This window comes from Salvelinus fontinalis, chromosome 2 (genome assembly GCF_029448725.1).
Source record: "Salvelinus fontinalis isolate EN_2023a chromosome 2, ASM2944872v1, whole genome shotgun sequence".
Lineage (NCBI taxonomy): Eukaryota > Metazoa > Chordata > Actinopteri > Salmoniformes > Salmonidae > Salvelinus > Salvelinus fontinalis.
The window spans coordinates 16,994,915-17,014,231 of record NC_074666.1 but is presented as its reverse complement, the minus strand read 5'-3'; positions in this window follow the sequence as shown (position 1 = coordinate 17,014,231).

The window sequence follows — 19,317 nt, the reverse complement described above, 5'->3', positions numbered from 1 at the left end:
TTTATGGAAAAGTTTTTATTTCTGTATTTCAACATGATTTGGAGCTTGTTTTTGGAAAAGTGTTTATTTCTGTATTTCAATGTTGCAACTTGCTGAAAACTGTCCACAGTGTTCCTAACATCCTGATTAAACAGTACTGAAAAAAAATTAACTTCCAGAGTGCATCAAACATGATTTAGAGCTTGTTTATGGAAAAGTGTTTATTTTTGTATTTCAACATGATTTGGAGCTTGTTTTTGGATAAGTGTCAATTTCTGTATTTCAACATGATTTGAAGCTTGTTTTTGAAAAGTGCTTATTTCTGTTTTTCAACATGATTTAGAGCTTGTTTTTGGAAAAGTGTTTATTTCTGTATTTCAATGTTGCAACTTGCTGAAAACTGTCCACAGTGTTCCTAACATCCTAATTAAACAGTACTGAAAAAAAATTAACTTCCAGAGTGCATCAAACATGATTTAGAGCTTGTTTATGGAAAAGTTTTTATTTCTGTATTTCAACATGATTTGGAGCTTGTTTTTGGAAAAGTGTTTATTTCTGTATTTCAATGTTGCAACTTGCTGAAAACTGTCCACAGTGTTCCTAACATCCTGATTAAACAGTACTGAAAAAAAATTAACTTCCAGAGTGCATCAAACATGATTTAGAGCTTGTTTATGGAAAAGTTTTTATTTCTGTATTTCAACATGATTTGGAGCTTGTTTTTGGAAAAGTGTTTATTTCTGTATTTCAATGTTGCAACTTGCTGAAAACTGTCCACAGTGTTCCTAACATCCTGATTAAACAGTACTGAAAAAAAATTAACTTCCAGAGTGCATCAAACATGATTTAGAGCTTGTTTATGGAAAAGTGTTTATTTCTGTATTTCAACATGATTTGGAGCTTGTTTTTGGAAAAGTGTCAATTTCTGTATTTCAACATGATTTGAAGCTTGTTTTTGAAAAGTGCTTATTTCTGTTTTTCAACATGATTTAGAGCTTGTTTTTGGAAAAGTGTTTATTTCTGTATTTCAATGTTGCAACTTGCTGAAAACTGTCCACAGTGTTCCTAACATCCTGATTAAACAGTACTGAAAAAAAATTAACTTCCAGAGTGCATCAAACATGATTTAGAGCTTGTTTATGGAAAAGTGTCAATTTCTGTATTTCAACATGATTTGAAGCTTGTTTTTGAAAAGTGCTTATTTCTGTATTTCAACATGATTTAGAGCTTGTTTTTGGAAAAGTGTTTATTTCTGTATTTCAATGTTGCAACTTGCTGAAAACTGTCCACAGTGTTCCTAACATCCTGATTAAACAGTACTGAAAAAAAATTAACTTCCAGAGTGCATCAAACATGATTTAGAGCTTGTTTATGGAAAAGTGTTTATTTTTGTATTTCAACATGATTTGGAGCTTGTTTTTGGATAAGTGTCAATTTCTGTATTTCAACATGATTTGAAGCTTGTTTTTGAAAAGTGCTTATTTCTGTTTTTCAACATGATTTAGAGCTTGTTTTTGGAAAAGTGTTTATTTCTGTATTTCAATGTTGCAACTTGCTGAAAACTGTCCACAGTGTTCCTAACATCCTAATTAAACAGTACTGAAAAAAAATTAACTTCCAGAGTGCATCAAACATGATTTAGAGCTTGTTTATGGAAAAGTTTTTATTTCTGTATTTCAACATGATTTGGAGCTTGTTTTTGGAAAAGTGTTTATTTCTGTATTTCAATGTTGCAACTTGCTGAAAACTGTCCACAGTGTTCCTAACATCCTGATTAAACAGTACTGAAAAAAAATTAACTTCCAGAGTGCATCAAACATGATTTAGAGCTTGTTTATGGAAAAGTTTTTATTTCTGTATTTCAACATGATTTGGAGCTTGTTTTTGGAAAAGTGTTTATTTCTGTATTTCAATGTTGCAACTTGCTGAAAACTGTCCACAGTGTTCCTAACATCCTGATTAAACAGTACTGGAAAAAAATTAACTTCCAGAGTGCATCAAACATGATTTAGAGCTTGTTTATGGAAAAGTGTTTATTTCTGTATTTCAACATGATTTGGAGCTTGTTTTTGGAAAAGTGTTTATTTCTGTATTTCAATGTTGCAACTTGCTGAAAACTGTCCACAGTGTTCCTAACATCCTGATTAAACAGTACTGAAAAAAAATTAACTTCCAGAGTGCATCAAACATGATTTAGAGCTTGTTTATGGAAAAGTTTTTATTTCTGTATTTCAACATGATTTGGAGCTTGTTTTTGGAAAAGTGTTTATTTCTGTATTTCAATGTTGCAACTTGCTGAAAACTGTCCACAGTGTTCCTAACATCCTGATTAAACAGTACTGAAAAAAAATTAACTTCCAGAGTGCATCAAACATGATTTAGAGCTTGTTTATGGAAAAGTGTTTATTTCTGTATTTCAACATGATTTGGAGCTTGTTTTTGGAAAAGTGTCAATTTCTGTATTTCAACATGATTTGAAGCTTGTTTTTGAAAAGTGCTTATTTCTGTATTTCAACATGATTTAGAGCTTGTTTTTGGAAAAGTGTTTATTTCTGTATTTCAATGTTGCAACTTGCTGAAAACTGTCCACAGTGTTCCTAACATCCTGATTAAACAGTACTGAAAAAAATTAACTTCCAGAGTGCATCAAACATGATTTAGAGCTTGTTTATGGAAAAGTTTTTATTTCTGTATTTCAACATGATTTGGAGCTTGTTTTTGGAAAAGTGTTTATTTCTGTATTTCAATGTTGCAACTTGCTGAAAACTGTCCACAGTGTTCCTAACATCCTGATTAAACAGTACTGAAAAAAAATTAACTTCCAGAGTGCATCAAACATGATTTAGAGCTTGTTTATGGAAAAGTGTTTATTTTTGTATTTCAACATGATTTGGAGCTTGTTTTTGGAAAAGTGTCAATTTCTGTATTTCAACATGATTTGAAGCTTGTTTTTGGAAAAGTGCTTATTTCTGTATTTCAACATGATTTAGAGCTTGTTTTTGGAAAAGTGTTTATTTCTGTATTTCAATGTTGCAACTTGCTGAAAACTGTCCACAGTGTTCCTAACATCCTAATTAAACAGTACTGAAAAAAAATTAACTTCCAGAGTGCATCAAACATGATTTAGAGCTTGTTTATGGAAAAGTTTTTATTTCTGTATTTCAACATGATTTGGAGCTTGTTTTTGGAAAAGTGTTTATTTCTGTATTTCAATGTTGCAACTTGCTGAAAACTGTCCACAGTGTTCCTAACATCCTGATTAAACAGTACTGAAAAAAAATTAACTTCCAGAGTGCATCAAACATGATTTAGAGCTTGTTTATGGAAAAGTGTCAATTTCTGTATTTCAACATGATTTGGAGCTTGTTTTTGGAAAAGTGTTAATTTCTGTATTTCAACATGATTTGAAGCTTGTTTTTGAAAAGTGCTTATTTCTGTATTTCAACATGATTTAGAGCTTGTTTTTGGAAAAGTGTTTATTTCTGTATTTCAATGTTGCAACTTGCTGAAAACTGTCCACAGTGTTCCTAACATCCTGATTAAACAGTACTGGAAAAAAATTAACTTCCAGAGTGCATCAAACATGATTTAGAGCGTGTTTATGGAAAAGTGTTTATTTCTGTATTTCAACATGATTTGGAGCTTGTTTTTGGAAAAGTGTCAATTTCTGTATTTCAACATGATTTGAAGCTTGTTTTTGAAAAGTGCTTATTTCTGTTTTTCAACATGATTTAGAGCTTGTTTTTGGAAAAGTGTTTATTTCTGTATTTCAATGTTGCAACTTGCTGAAAACTGTCCACAGTGTTCCTAACATCCTGATTAAACAGTACTGAAAAAAAATTAACTTCCAGAGTGCATCAAACATGATTTAGAGCTTGTTTATGGAAAAGTGTCAATTTCTGTATTTCAACATGATTTGGAGCTTGTTTTTGGAAAAGTGTTTATTTCTGTATTTCAACATGATTTAGAGCTTGTTTTTGGAAAAGTGTTTATTTCTGTATTTCAATGTTGCAACTTGCTGAAAACTGTCCACAGTGTTCCTAACATCCTGATTAAACAGTACTGAAAAAAAATTAACTTCCAGAGTGCATCAAACATGATTTAGAGCTTGTTTATGGAAAAGTTTTTATTTCTGTATTTCAACATGATTTGGAGCTTGTTTTTGGAAAAGTGTTTATTTCTGTATTTCAATGTTGCAACTTGCTGAAAACTGTCCACAGTGTTCCTAACATCCTGATTAAACAGTACTGAAAAAAAATTAACTTCCAGAGTGCATCAAACATGATTTAGAGCTTGTTTATGGAAAAGTGTTTATTTTTGTATTTCAACATGATTTGGAGCTTGTTTTTGGAAAAGTGTCAATTTCTGTATTTCAACATGATTTGAAGCTTGTTTTTGAAAAGTGCTTATTTCTGTATTTCAACATGATTTAGAGCTTGTTTTTGGAAAAGTGTTTATTTCTGTATTTCAATGTTGCAACTTGCTGAAAACTGTCCACAGTGTTCCTAACATCCTGATTAAACAGTACTGAAAAAAAATTAACTTCCAGAGTGCATCAAACATGATTTAGAGCTTGTTTATGGAAAAGTGTTTATTTTTGTATTTCAACATGATTTGGAGCTTGTTTTTGGAAAACTGTTATTTCTGTATTTCAACATGATTTAGAGCTTGTTTTTGGAAAAGTGTTTATTTCTGTATTTCAATGTTGCAACTTGCTGAAAACTGTCCACAGTGTTCCTAACATCCTGATTAAACAGTACTGAAAAAAATTAACTTCCAGAGTGCATCAAACATGATTTAGAGCTTGTTTATGGAAAAGTGTCAATTTCTGTATTTCAACATGATTTGAAGCTTGTTTTTGAAAAGTGCTTATTTCTGTTTTTCAACATGATTTAGAGCTTGTTTTTGGAAAAGTGTTTATTTCTGTATTTCAATGTTGCAACTTGCTGAAAACTGTCCACAGTGTTCCTAACATCCTGATTAAACAGTACTGAAAAAAAATTAACTTCCAGAGTGCATCAAACATGAATTAGAGCTTGTTTATGGAAAAGTGTCAATTTCTGTATTTCAACATGATTTGGAGCTTGTTTTTGGAAAAGTGTTAATTTCTGTATTTCAACATGATTTAGAGCTTGTTTTTGGAAAAGTGTTTATTTCTGTATTTCAACATGATTTAGAGCTTGTTTTTGGAAAAGTGTTTATTTCTGTATTTCAATGTTGCAACTTGCTGAAAACTGTCCACAGTGTTCCTAACATCCTGATTAAACAGTACTGAAAAAAAATTAACTTCCAGAGTGCATCAAACATGATTTAGAGCTTGTTTATGGAAAAGTTTTTATTTCTGTATTTCAACATGATTTGGAGCTTGTTTTTGGAAAAGTGTTTATTTCTGTATTTCAATGTTGCAACTTGCTGAAAACTGTCCACAGTGTTCCTAACATCCTGATTAAACAGTACTGAAAAAAAATTAACTTCCAGAGTGCATCAAACATGATTTAGAGCTTGTTTATGGAAAAGTGTTTATTTTTGTATTTCAACATGATTTGGAGCTTGTTTTTGGATAAGTGTCAATTTCTGTATTTCAACATGATTTGAAGCTTGTTTTTGAAAAGTGCTTATTTCTGTTTTTCAACATGATTTAGAGCTTGTTTTTGGAAAAGTGTTTATTTCTGTATTTCAATGTTGCAACTTGCTGAAAACTGTCCACAGTGTTCCTAACATCCTAATTAAACAGTACTGAAAAAAAATTAACTTCCAGAGTGCATCAAACATGATTTAGAGCTTGTTTATGGAAAAGTGTTTATTTTTGTATTTCAACATGATTTGGAGCTTGTTTTTGGAAAAGTGTTTATTTCTGTATTTCAATGTTGCAACTTGCTGAAAACTGTCCACAGTGTTCCTAACATCCTGATTAAACAGTACTGAAAAAAATTAACTTCCAGAGTGCATCAAACATGATTTAGAGCTTGTTTATGGAAAAGTTTTTATTTCTGTATTTCAACATGATTTGGAGCTTGTTTTTGGAAAAGTGTTTATTTCTGTATTTCAATGTTGCAACTTGCTGAAAACTGTCCACAGTGTTCCTAACATCCTGATTAAACAGTACTGGAAAAAAATTAACTTCCAGAGTGCATCAAACATGATTTAGAGCGTGTTTATGGAAAAGTGTTTATTTCTGTATTTCAACATGATTTGGAGCTTGTTTTTGGAAAAGTGTCAATTTCTGTATTTCAACATGATTTGAAGCTTGTTTTTGAAAAGTGCTTATTTCTGTTTTTCAAGATGATTTAGAGCTTGTTTTTGGAAAAGTGTTTATTTCTGTATTTCAATGTTGCAACTTGCTGAAAACTGTCCACAGTGTTCCTAACATCCTGATTAAACAGTACTGAAAAAAAATTAACTTCCAGAGTGCATCAAACATGAATTAGAGCTTGTTTATGGAAAAGTGTCAATTTCTGTATTTCAACATGATTTGGAGCTTGTTTTTGGAAAAGTGTTAATTTCTGTATTTCAACATGATTTAGAGCTTGTTTTTGGAAAAGTGTTTATTTCTGTATTTCAACATGATTTAGAGCTTGTTTTTGGAAAAGTGTTTATTTCTGTATTTCAATGTTGCAACTTGCTGAAAACTGTCCACAGTGTTCCTAACATCCTGATTAAACAGTACTGAAAAAAAATTAACTTCCAGAGTGCATCAAACATGATTTAGAGCTTGTTTATGGAAAAGTTTTTATTTCTGTATTTCAACATGATTTGGAGCTTGTTTTTGGAAAAGTGTTTATTTCTGTATTTCAATGTTGCAACTTGCTGAAAACTGTCCACAGTGTTCCTAACATCCTGATTAAACAGTACTGAAAAAAAATTAACTTCCAGAGTGCATCAAACATGATTTAGAGCTTGTTTATGGAAAAGTGTTTATTTTTGTATTTCAACATGATTTGGAGCTTGTTTTTGGATAAGTGTCAATTTCTGTATTTCAACATGATTTGAAGCTTGTTTTTGAAAAGTGCTTATTTCTGTATTTCAACATGATTTAGAGCTTGTTTTTGGAAAAGTGTTTATTTCTGTATTTCAATGTTGCAACTTGCTGAAAACTGTCCACAGTGTTCCTAACATCCTAATTAAACAGTACTGAAAAAAAATTAACTTCCAGAGTGCATCAAACATGATTTAGAGCTTGTTTATGGAAAAGTTTTTATTTCTGTATTTCAACATGATTTGGAGCTTGTTTTTGGAAAAGTGTTTATTTCTGTATTTCAATGTTGCAACTTGCTGAAAACTGTCCACAGTGTTCCTAACATCCTGATTAAACAGTACTGAAAAAAAATTAACTTCCAGAGTGCATCAAACATGATTTAGAGCTTGTTTATGGAAAAGTTTTTATTTCTGTATTTCAACATGATTTGGAGCTTGTTTTTGGAAAAGTGTTTATTTCTGTATTTCAATGTTGCAACTTGCTGAAAACTGTCCACAGTGTTCCTAACATCCTGATTAAACAGTACTGGAAAAAAATTAACTTCCAGAGTGCATCAAACATGATTTAGAGCTTGTTTATGGAAAAGTGTTTATTTCTGTATTTCAACATGATTTGGAGCTTGTTTTTGGAAAAGTGTCAATTTCTGTATTTCAACATGATTTGAAGCTTGTTTTTGAAAAGTGCTTATTTCTGTTTTTCAAGATGATTTAGAGCTTGTTTTTGGAAAAGTGTTTATTTCTGTATTTCAATGTTGCAACTTGCTGAAAACTGTCCACAGTGTTCCTAACATCCTGATTAAACAGTACTGAAAAAAAATTAACTTCCAGAGTGCATCAAACATGAATTAGAGCTTGTTTATGGAAAAGTGTCAATTTCTGTATTTCAACATGATTTGGAGCTTGTTTTTGGAAAAGTGTTAATTTCTGTATTTCAACATGATTTAGAGCTTGTTTTTGGAAAAGTGTTTATTTCTGTATTTCAACATGATTTAGAGCTTGTTTTTGGAAAAGTGTTTATTTCTGTATTTCAATGTTGCAACTTGCTGAAAACTGTCCACAGTGTTCCTAACATCCTGATTAAACAGTACTGAAAAAAAATTAACTTCCAGAGTGCATCAAACATGATTTAGAGCTTGTTTATGGAAAAGTTTTTATTTCTGTATTTCAACATGATTTGGAGCTTGTTTTTGGAAAAGTGTTTATTTCTGTATTTCAATGTTGCATCTTGCTGAAAACTGTCCACAGTGTTTCTAACATCCTGATTAAACAGTACTGAAAAAAAATTAACTTCCAGAGTGCATCAAACATGATTTAGAGCTTGTTTATGGAAAAGTGTTTATTTTTGTATTTCAACATGATTTGGAGCTTGTTTTTGGATAAGTGTCAATTTCTGTATTTCAACATGATTTGAAGCTTGTTTTTGAAAAGTGCTTATTTCTGTATTTCAACATGATTTAGAGCTTGTTTTTGGAAAAGTGTTTATTTCTGTATTTCAATGTTGCAACTTGCTGAAAACTGTCCACAGTGTTCCTAACATCCTAATTAAACAGTACTGAAAAAAATTAACTTCCAGAGTGCATCAAACATGATTTAGAGCTTGTTTATGGAAAAGTTTTTATTTCTGTATTTCAACATGATTTGGAGCTTGTTTTTGGAAAAGTGTTTATTTCTGTATTTCAATGTTGCAACTTGCTGAAAACTGTCCACAGTGTTCCTAACATCCTAATTAAACAGTACTGAAAAAAATTAACTTCCAGAGTGCATCAAACATGATTTAGAGCTTGTTTATGGAAAAGTTTTTATTTCTGTATTTCAACATGATTTGGAGCTTGTTTTTGGAAAAGTGTCAATTTCTGTATTTCAACATGATTTGAAGCTTGTTTTTGAAAAGTGCTTATTTCTGTTTTTCAAGATGATTTAGAGCTTGTTTTTGGAAAAGTGTTTATTTCTGTATTTCAATGTTGCAACTTGCTGAAAACTGTCCACAGTGTTCCTAACATCCTGATTAAACAGTACTGAAAAAAAATTAACTTCCAGAGTGCATCAAACATGAATTAGAGCTTGTTTATGGAAAAGTGTCAATTTCTGTATTTCAACATGATTTGGAGCTTGTTTTTGGAAAAGTGTTAATTTCTGTATTTCAACATGATTTAGAGCTTGTTTTTGGAAAAGTGTTTATTTCTGTATTTCAACATGATTTAGAGCTTGTTTTTGGAAAAGTGTTTATTTCTGTATTTCAATGTTGCAACTTGCTGAAAACTGTCCACAGTGTTCCTAACATCCTGATTAAACAGTACTGAAAAAAAATTAACTTCCAGAGTGCATCAAACATGATTTAGAGCTTGTTTATGGAAAAGTTTTTATTTCTGTATTTCAACATGATTTGGAGCTTGTTTTTGGAAAAGTGTTTATTTCTGTATTTCAATGTTGCATCTTGCTGAAAACTGTCCACAGTTTTCCTAACATCCTGATTAAACAGTACTGAAAAAAAATTAACTTCCAGAGTGCATCAAACATGATTTAGAGCTTGTTTATGGAAAAGTGTTTATTTTTGTATTTCAACATGATTTGGAGCTTGTTTTTGGATAAGTGTCAATTTCTGTATTTCAACATGATTTGAAGCTTGTTTTTGAAAAGTGCTTATTTCTGTTTTTCAACATGATTTAGAGCTTGTTTTTGGAAAAGTGTTTATTTCTGTATTTCAATGTTGCAACTTGCTGAAAACTGTCCACAGTGTTCCTAACATCCTAATTAAACAGTACTGAAAAAAAATTAACTTCCAGAGTGCATCAAACATGATTTAGAGCTTGTTTATGGAAAAGTGTTTATTTTTGTATTTCAACATGATTTGGAGCTTGTTTTTGGAAAAGTGTCAATTTCTGTATTTCAACATGATTTGAAGCTTGTTTTTGAAAAGTGCTTATTTCTGTATTTCAACATGATTTAGAGCTTGTTTTTGGAAAAGTGTTTATTTCTGTATTTCAATGTTGCAACTTGCTGAAAACTGTCCACAGTGTTCCTAACATCCTGATTAAACAGTACTGGAAAAAAATAACTTCCAGAGTGCATCAAACATGATTTAGAGCGTGTTTATGGAAAAGTGTTTATTTCTGTATTTCAACATGATTTGGAGCTTGTTTTTGGAAAAGTGTCAATTTCTGTATTTCAACATGATTTGAAGCTTGTTTTTGAAAAGTGCTTATTTCTGTTTTTCAAGATGATTTAGAGCTTGTTTTTGGAAAAGTGTTTATTTCTGTATTTCAATGTTGCAACTTGCTGAAAACTGTCCACAGTGTTCCTAACATCCTGATTAAACAGTACTGAAAAAAAATTAACTTCCAGAGTGCATCAAACATGAATTAGAGCTTGTTTATGGAAAAGTGTCAATTTCTGTATTTCAACATGATTTGGAGCTTGTTTTTGGAAAAGTGTTAATTTCTGTATTTCAACATGATTTAGAGCTTGTTTTTGGAAAAGTGTTTATTTCTGTATTTCAACATGATTTAGAGCTTGTTTTTGGAAAAGTGTTTATTTCTGTATTTCAATGTTGCAACTTGCTGAAAACTGTCCACAGTGTTCCTAACATCCTGATTAAACAGTACTGAAAAAAAATTAACTTCCAGAGTGCATCAAACATGATTTAGAGCTTGTTTATGGAAAAGTTTTTATATCTGTATTTCAACACGATTTGGAGCTTGTTTATGGAAAAGTGTCAATTTCTGTATTTCAACATGATTTGGAGCTTGTTTTTGGAAAAGTGTTAATTTCTGTATTTCAACATGATTTAGAGCTTGTTTTTGGAAAAGTGTTTATTTCTGTATTTCAACATGATTTAGAGCTTGTTTTTGGAAAAGTGTTTATTTCTGTATTTCAATGTTGCAACTTGCTGAAAACTGTCCACAGTGTTCCTGACATCCTGATTAAACAGTACTGAAAAAAAATTAACTTCCAGAGTGCATCAAACATGATTTAGAGCTTGTTTATGGAAAAGTGTTTATTTCTGTATTTCAACATGATTTGGAGCTTGTTTTTGGAAAAGTGTCAATTTCTGTTTTTCAACATGATTTAGAGCTTGTTTTTGGAAAAGTGTTTATTTCTGTATTTCAACATGATTTAGAGCTTGTTTTTGGAAAAGTGTTTATTTCTGTATTTCAACATGATTTAGAGCTTGTTTTTGGAAAAGTGTTTATTTCTGTATTTCAATGTTGCAACTTGCTGAAAACTGTCCACAGTGTTCCTAACATCCTGATTAAACAGTACTGAAAAAAAATTAACTTCCAGAGTGCATCAAACATGATTTAGAGCTTGTTTATGGAAAAGTGTTTATTTCTGTATTTCAACATGATTTGGAGCTACCAACGTCCACACCAACGTACACACCACTGTACACACCAACGTACACACCAACGTCCACACCAACGTACACACCACTGTACACACCAAAGTACACACCAACGTCCACACCAACGTACACACCACTGTACACCACTGTACACCACTGTACACACAACTGTACACACCAACGTACACACTACTGTACACACCACTGTACACACCAAAGTACACCACTGTACACACCAACGTACACACCAACGTACACACCAACGTACAGACCAACGTCCACACCAACGTACACACCACTGTACACACCAACGTACACACCAACGTCCACACCAACGTACACACCAACATACACACCAACATACACACCAACATACACACCAACATACACACCAACATACACACCAACATACACACCAACGTACACACCACTGTACACACCACTGTACACACCAACATACACACCAACGTACACACCAACGTACACACCAAAGAACACACCACTGTACACACCACTGTACACACCACTGTACACACCACTGTACACACCACTGTACACACCAACATACACACCAACGTACACACCAACGTACACACCAACGTACAGACCAACGTACACACCACTGTACACACCAACGTACACACTACTGTACACACTACTGTACACACCACTGTACACACCAACGTACACTACTGTACACACTACTGTACACACCACTGTACACACCACTGTACACACCACTGTACACACCACTGTACACACTACTGTACACACTACTGTACACACCACTGTACACACCACTGTACACACCAACGTACACACCAACGTACACACCACTGTACTCACCAACGTACTCACCAACGTACAGACCAACGTACACACCAACGTACACACCAACGTACACACCAACGTGCACACCAACGTACACATCAACGTACACACCAACTTCACACCAACGTGCAGACCAACGTGCAGACCAACGTACACACCACTGTACACACCAACGTACACACCAACGTACACTACTGTACACACTACTGTACACACCACTGTACACACCACTGTACACACCACTGTACACACCACTGTACACACCACTGTACACACCAACGTACACACCAACGTACACACCACTGTACTCACCAACGTACAGACCAACGTACACACCAACGTACACACCAACGTGCACACCAACGTACACACCAACGTACACACCAACGTACACACCAACTTCACACCAACGTGCAGACCAACGTACACACCACTGTACACACCAACGTACACACCAACGTACACACCAACGTACAGACCAACGTACACACCAACGTACAGACCAACATACAGACCAACGTACACACCAACGTACAGACCAACGTACACACCAACGTACAGACCAACGTACACACCAACGTACACACCAACGTACACACCACGCTGAGGAAAAGAGGTGATATGCTCTGCGTACCATATATGTTAGCAGACATCCAGTGTTGTACTGCAAAGCTAATCAAATCAAATTGTATTTGTCACATGCGGCGAATACAACAGGTGTAGACCTTACTGTGAAATGCTTACTTACAAGCCTTTAACCAACAATGCAGTTCAAGAAATAGAGTTAAGAAAATATTTAGTAAATAAACTAAAGTTAAAAAAAGTAACACAATAAAATAACAATAACGAGGCTATATACAGAGGTTACCGGTACCGAGTCAATGTGCGGGGTTACAGGTTAGTCGAGGTAATTTGTAAATGTAGGTACGGGTAAAGTGACTATGCATAGATAATAAACAGCGAGTAGCAGCAGGGTCCTGGCACCACACTGCCAGGTCTCTGACCTCCGACCTATAGGCTGTCGCATCGTTGTCAGTGATCAGGCCTACCACTGTTATCTCATCTTGATGACGGTGTTGGAGTCGTGCTTGGCCACACAGCCGTGGGTTCACAGGGAGTACAGGAGGGGACTAAGCACACACCCCTGAGGGGCCCCAGTGTTGAGGAGCATCATGGCAGACGTGTTGTTGCCTACCCTTACCACCTGGGGGAGGCTCAATTGGCCCAGCATGGTCCGGGTTAGGGGAGGGTTTGGCCGGCCGGGATGTCCCGGTCCCATCGTACTCTAGCGACTCCTGTGGCGGGCAATGCAAGCTGACTACGGTTTCCAGTTGGACGGTGTTTCATACGACATATTGGTGCGGCTTGCTTCCGGGTTAAGCGAGCAGTGTGTTAAGAAGCAGTGCATCTTGGCAGGGTCGTGTTTCAGAGGATGCATGGCTCTCGACATTCGCCTCTCCCGAGTCCGTATGGGAGTTGCTGCGAAGGGACAAGTCTTTAACTACCAATTGGGGAGAAAAAGGGGTAAAAAGTTGTAAAAAAAATATATAAAAATTGCCTGCATTAAAGTCCCCGGCCACTAGGAGCGCCACTTCTGGATGAGCATTTTCTTGTTTGCTTATGGCCTTATACAGCTGGTTGAGTGCGGTCTTAGTGCCAGCATCAGGTTTGTGGTGGTAAATAGACAGCTACAAATAATATAGATGAAAACTCTCTTGGTAGATAGTGTGGTCTACAGTTTGTCATGAGTTACTCTACCTCAGCGAGCAATACCTAAAGACGTCTTTAATGTTAGACATCGCCCACCAACTGTCATTGACAAATAGACACGCACCCCCACCCCTCATCTTACCAGATGTAGCTGTTCTGTCATGCCAATGCATGGAAAACCCAGCCAGCTCTAGATTTTCCGCGTCGGCGTTCATCCACAACTCTTTGAAATATAAGACATTACAGTTGTTAATGTCCCGTTGGTAGGATAGTCTCTTAACAGAGATCATCCAGTTTATTCTCCAGTGATTGCACGTTGGCCAATAGAACGGATGGTAGAGGCGGGTTACCCACTCGCCGACAAACTCTCACAAGGTACCCCGATTTCCGCCTCCTTGTATTTCCATCTATTCTTCACGCGAAGGACGGGGATTCGGGCCTGGTGTCGGAGAAGCGGTATATCCTTCGCGTCGGACTCATGAAAGAAAAACTCTTCATCCAGTTGGAGGTGAATAATTGCTGTTCTGATATCCAGAAGCTCTTTTCGTCCAATAAGAGACGTAGGTAGCAACATAATAAGTTACAAACGATGCGAAAAAACACACAAAATAGCACAATTGGTTAGGAGCCCATAAAACGTCAGCGATGCCCTCTGTAGGAGTAATTGACATATGTAGGTAGATATCACACTATTAAACAATAGACAGGAGTATACTAGAAAATAGTATAAGAAGGCAGATGTGAGTGCATTTGCCATTCTGGTAAATACAGGAAACCAAAGATTAGCAGATGGCCAAAGTCATACGTGCTTTAAAGTGCATGTATGGAAAAAGCTTTGACACACTAGATTTATAGTCTACCCATTCCACTACGTATGTGTCAGACACCTAGGCGCCAAAAAGCAATTGGATACCCTAAGGATAGGGGGGGAACAGAACAAAGAGTGCATTGATTTAGTGGTGAAGGGAAGGGGAAAAGAGTTTGTTGATACACTAAGATAGAGGGTCTGACCACTATTATAATTTAACTGAAAGCAGATGATGGGCGTTAGTATGCGTGAACAAGCAGGAAGCCTGAACTAAAAAGATAATGATGTTGAAGAATTAGGGGAAGTATGTTTATTTGCATATGGGGTGGACTCATATGCTATTTGGGTATAAAGAGCGAACCAGTGCTCTGGGTGTGGGGGGGTTCTGCGAGACATTCCAGATGGTTATACAATTGTAAATTAAAGCATGTTTTGATTTCACAAGTTCTGATAAAGCGTTATATTTCTGAGATGATTTTCCATGACAGATTTGGCGAGCTTGCCAGGAGGGACAGGGACTGAGGAATGGCGTCCAGGGCTGGAGATAGTTTCTTTGGACAATCTTGCAAACACTATGGCCACAACTATAAAAAGGTAAGCTTGTTCTTACATAGTTGAAATGTTTGTATGGATTGCTTCAGAGATCCTATCTCAGCGAGAGGGGCGCCATGTAAGTCTCTTTCAAATTTCCTAAAAAGAAACCAGTAAAAACGAAAGAATTTTGAATTCAAATAAATTTGCATGTATGTGTAATTTGGGGAATTGTATTAAATATAAATGCATGCGCATGTATAGAGAATGAGTGAATAGGCGATGTGAACTTTGCTTGTGTTAGGAGTTTAGCGGAGCATGCGCTCGTTCTGATCAGACCGTTCGAATGTGTATCTTAAATGATGTGCTTGTTTGCGCCATCTGGCTGAGATGGCTGGCTATAATGTGGGACAGCCCATACGGTAAAAACAGATAATGTAGGTAGAAAATCCTGTGATACCTCTTCAATAAAATTAGTAGAAGGAATGCTTGGACAGGTTACTTATGAATAACGGCTCTAAAGATAACAGAGAACTGCATAAATAAGTAGTTAGGAAGCCACGATACCGCTCTTTAAAAAAGGAACATTTTTAAAGAGGTCTGATTGGGTGGGATATTCGCGGGAAGAAGGGTCGGTTGGTGAATATTTAGAAGGCAGAAAGAACGTTAGCCCGATTGTGCGGCGTTCAACTGCAAAAGTAGCTTATAAATATTAGGTTGTAGGAAAAACGTTAGCCCGATTGTGCGGCGTTCAACTGCAAAAGTAGCTTATAAATATTAGGTTGTAGGAAAAACGTTTGCCCAATTGTGCGGCGTTCAAATGCAAAAGAAATCCTGCGAATAAAAAACCGCTCTGTCTAGCTAACAGGGTTTTGTAATTCAGTAGGTCACGCCACAATACTACTTTAATAATAGAAGTAAAGATCAGTATTGGGGGTTTGAATAGAATATGAAGACAAGCTGATCCGATTAGACAGTAGTCTCGTCATATTGTAGAAATCCTAGAAGTCTAGGCTTATGTAGGAGGAAGTGAATTAAGTCAATAAAGAAAGACTGAGTTGTTTTGAGGTAAAAACAAAGGGATTGAATAAATGAATGAGCAGATTAGGAAAATAGTGTTTGTGTGTCTGTGACCAACTGCTGGTAGGAAGAGGCATGCGCAAGCCTCTCTGACAGTTAACTGAGGGTAATTTGAGAAGGAGAGTGCATTTAACTCTCACAGGGAAGAGGAACGAAATTAAGGAACATCGAAATAAAATAAGTTATAATCAAGGATAAAAACACTGATGTGATAAAGTAATAAGCGACCATAGTAGAATACTAAAAAAGGTGTTAAAATAAATAACCATAAAGATAATAAAAGAGGTTTAAACCAAATAGTGTGTAACAAAACAGAAAGTAGAATCGTCGATAAATTGAAATTGTACTATAAAGTTAAAAACGAATCTAGGTTAGTTAAGATAAATAGTGATAAATAGTGAAATTCAGGACAGATTAAGGATTCACGAACGGTGTAACAAAGGAAGAGGAAACAAACAGGCCGTCGATCACTCTGTACCCACAGAGACTGCGGTCTAAAAATAGCCTGAAGGACAGAGACCAGAATATGAGAGGTTTGTTTCACTAAAACCGTGAATCAGGAATTAAACAGTCACATGGGACCAAAATGTGAAGCTCGATTTGCAGGCGTTCTGATGTCAACATTCTATCATCAGAAAATACATTGCGATGGGGTTGTGTGTGTGGTTCCTCTAGTCCTCGCAGACGTGCGGGTGATTAGCAGAACTATTGACAAGATCTAAGAACCAATAAGAAAATAGCTCTCTGTTCTGGATATAGGTATATCGGGTATGAGAAAAATTAGTGTAATGTGACATTAGAACTTAGTGCGGTAGTAGGAAATGCCGCTATACAAGAGTTTATATCCTTGTCAAAATAACAAACAACTAATTGGTTTGAGGTTAGTGAGAATGGAATTTTTTACTTGGCGGTGGATAGTCTGAGCGAACAATGAGTGTTTCATAGAGATTACAGTTTATATGTGGTCAAGAAGAAGTATTAGATCACGTTTGACTTGACATCTACTAGAGTAACGATGGAATTTTAATTGTTAGACATTCTATACCACAATTCTCTGGAACTGTTAAAGACGCTTTAGAATAAAATCTATGGATAAGTAAAATTATTGGTTTGCTGACTAAAAGGTAACATTGTGAATATTAACGATATGTACACTTTCTTTTCCAGAAAGAATAAGGAAAAAAAGGGTTTTTTAATCTTCTCTGGTCAACAATGTCATTGGAGACTGCATTACTGTGGAAAGCAGTTAATTAAAGTCAGCCGCTTTAAAAATAAAAATATCTGGATAAGGCTAAAACATGGAGTTCTGGATGAGTGAGTCCAGTCCCTTTGCGATTATTGGCTTATGGTTCACTAGTAAGTACACCATGTACTGGGAATGAATATGCATTAGTAGATTTATTGGAAGGGTTTTTTCCAATTCAGTTTCAAATTGGGTATGCAAAAGGATGGACATGTTTTTGAAAAATGTATTTAAGTTGTTCCTAAAGAAAGGGGGAGTGGAAACATATCAATGGTGTCACGATCGTGTGGCGGATTGACGGACCAAAATGCAGCAGTTGGAAAATAAGCCATCTTCTTTTATTAGAAAAGATGACAAACAATAAACACGAAACACTTTAACAAAATAACAAAACGACCGTGAAGCTACAAACGTTGTGCACATACATACAGGCTACAAACGTTCTACATAGACAATTACTCACAACCAATGAGAGCCTATGGCTACCCTAAATAAGGCTCCCAATCAGAGACAACCGAAATCAGCTGTCTCTAATTGGGAACTCATTCAGGTAACCATAGACTCTCCTAGACAACTAAACATACATAGACAACGCTAGACATCTACACTCAACACAAACCCATATACTACACCCCATAACCCCTTTACCATATAAACACCCAAAACTAACAAAACATAAACATTCCCCATGTCACACCCTGACCTAACTAAAATAATAAAGAAAAACAAAGAATACTAAGGCCAGGGCGTGACATAGCAGCTCCGGACTGAGGAATGGCAGCTCCGGACTGAGGGACTGCAGCTCCGGACTGAGGGACTGCAGCTCCGGACTGAGGGACGGCCCATGGCTGGCTGACAGATCTGGCTGCTCATGGCTGGCTAACGGATCTGGCTGCTCATGGCTGGCTGACTGATCTGGCTGCTCATGGCTGGCTGACGGATCTGGCTGCTCATGGCTGGCTGACGGATCTGGCTGCTCATGGCTGGCTGACGGATCTGGCTGCTCATGGCTGGCTGACGGATCTGGCTGCTCATGGCTGGCTGACGGATCTGGCTGCTCATGGCTAGCTGACGGATCTGGCTGCTCATGGCTAGCTGACGGATCTGGCTGCTCATGGCTAGCTGACGGATCTGGCTGCTCATGGCTAGCTGACGGATCTGGCTGCTCATGGCTAGCTGACGGATCTGGCTGCTCATGGCTAGCTGACGGATCTGGCTGCTCATGGCTGGCTGACTGATCTGGCAGATCCTGTCTGGTTGGCGGCTCTGGCAGATCCTGTCTGGTTGGCGGCTCTGGCAGATCCTGTCTGGTTGGCGGCTCTGGCGGATCCTGTCTGACGGACGGCTCTAGCGGCTCCTGTCTGGCTGGCGGCTCTAGCGGCTCCTGTCTGGCTGGCGGCTCAGTGGGCTCATGGCAGACGGGCGGCTTTGCAGGCTCATGGCAGACGGGCGGCTTTGCAGGCTCATTGCAGACGGATGGCTCAGATGGCGCTGGGGAGACGGATGGCTCAGATGGCGCTGGGGAGACGGATGGCTCAGATGGCGCTGGGGAGACGAGCAGTTCAGTCAACGCTGTGCAGACGGCAGACTCCTGCCGGCTGAGGCGCACTGTAGGCCTGGTGCGTGGTGCCGGGACTGGTGGCACCGGGCTGGGGACACGCATCTCAGGTCTAGTGCGGGGAGCAGCAACAGGACGCACAGGACTCTGGGGACACACAGGAGGCTTGGTGCGTGGTTTAGACACTGGTGGTAAAGGGCTGGAGACACGCACCATATAGCTAGTGCGTGGAGGAGGCACTGGTGGTACTGGATTGGGGC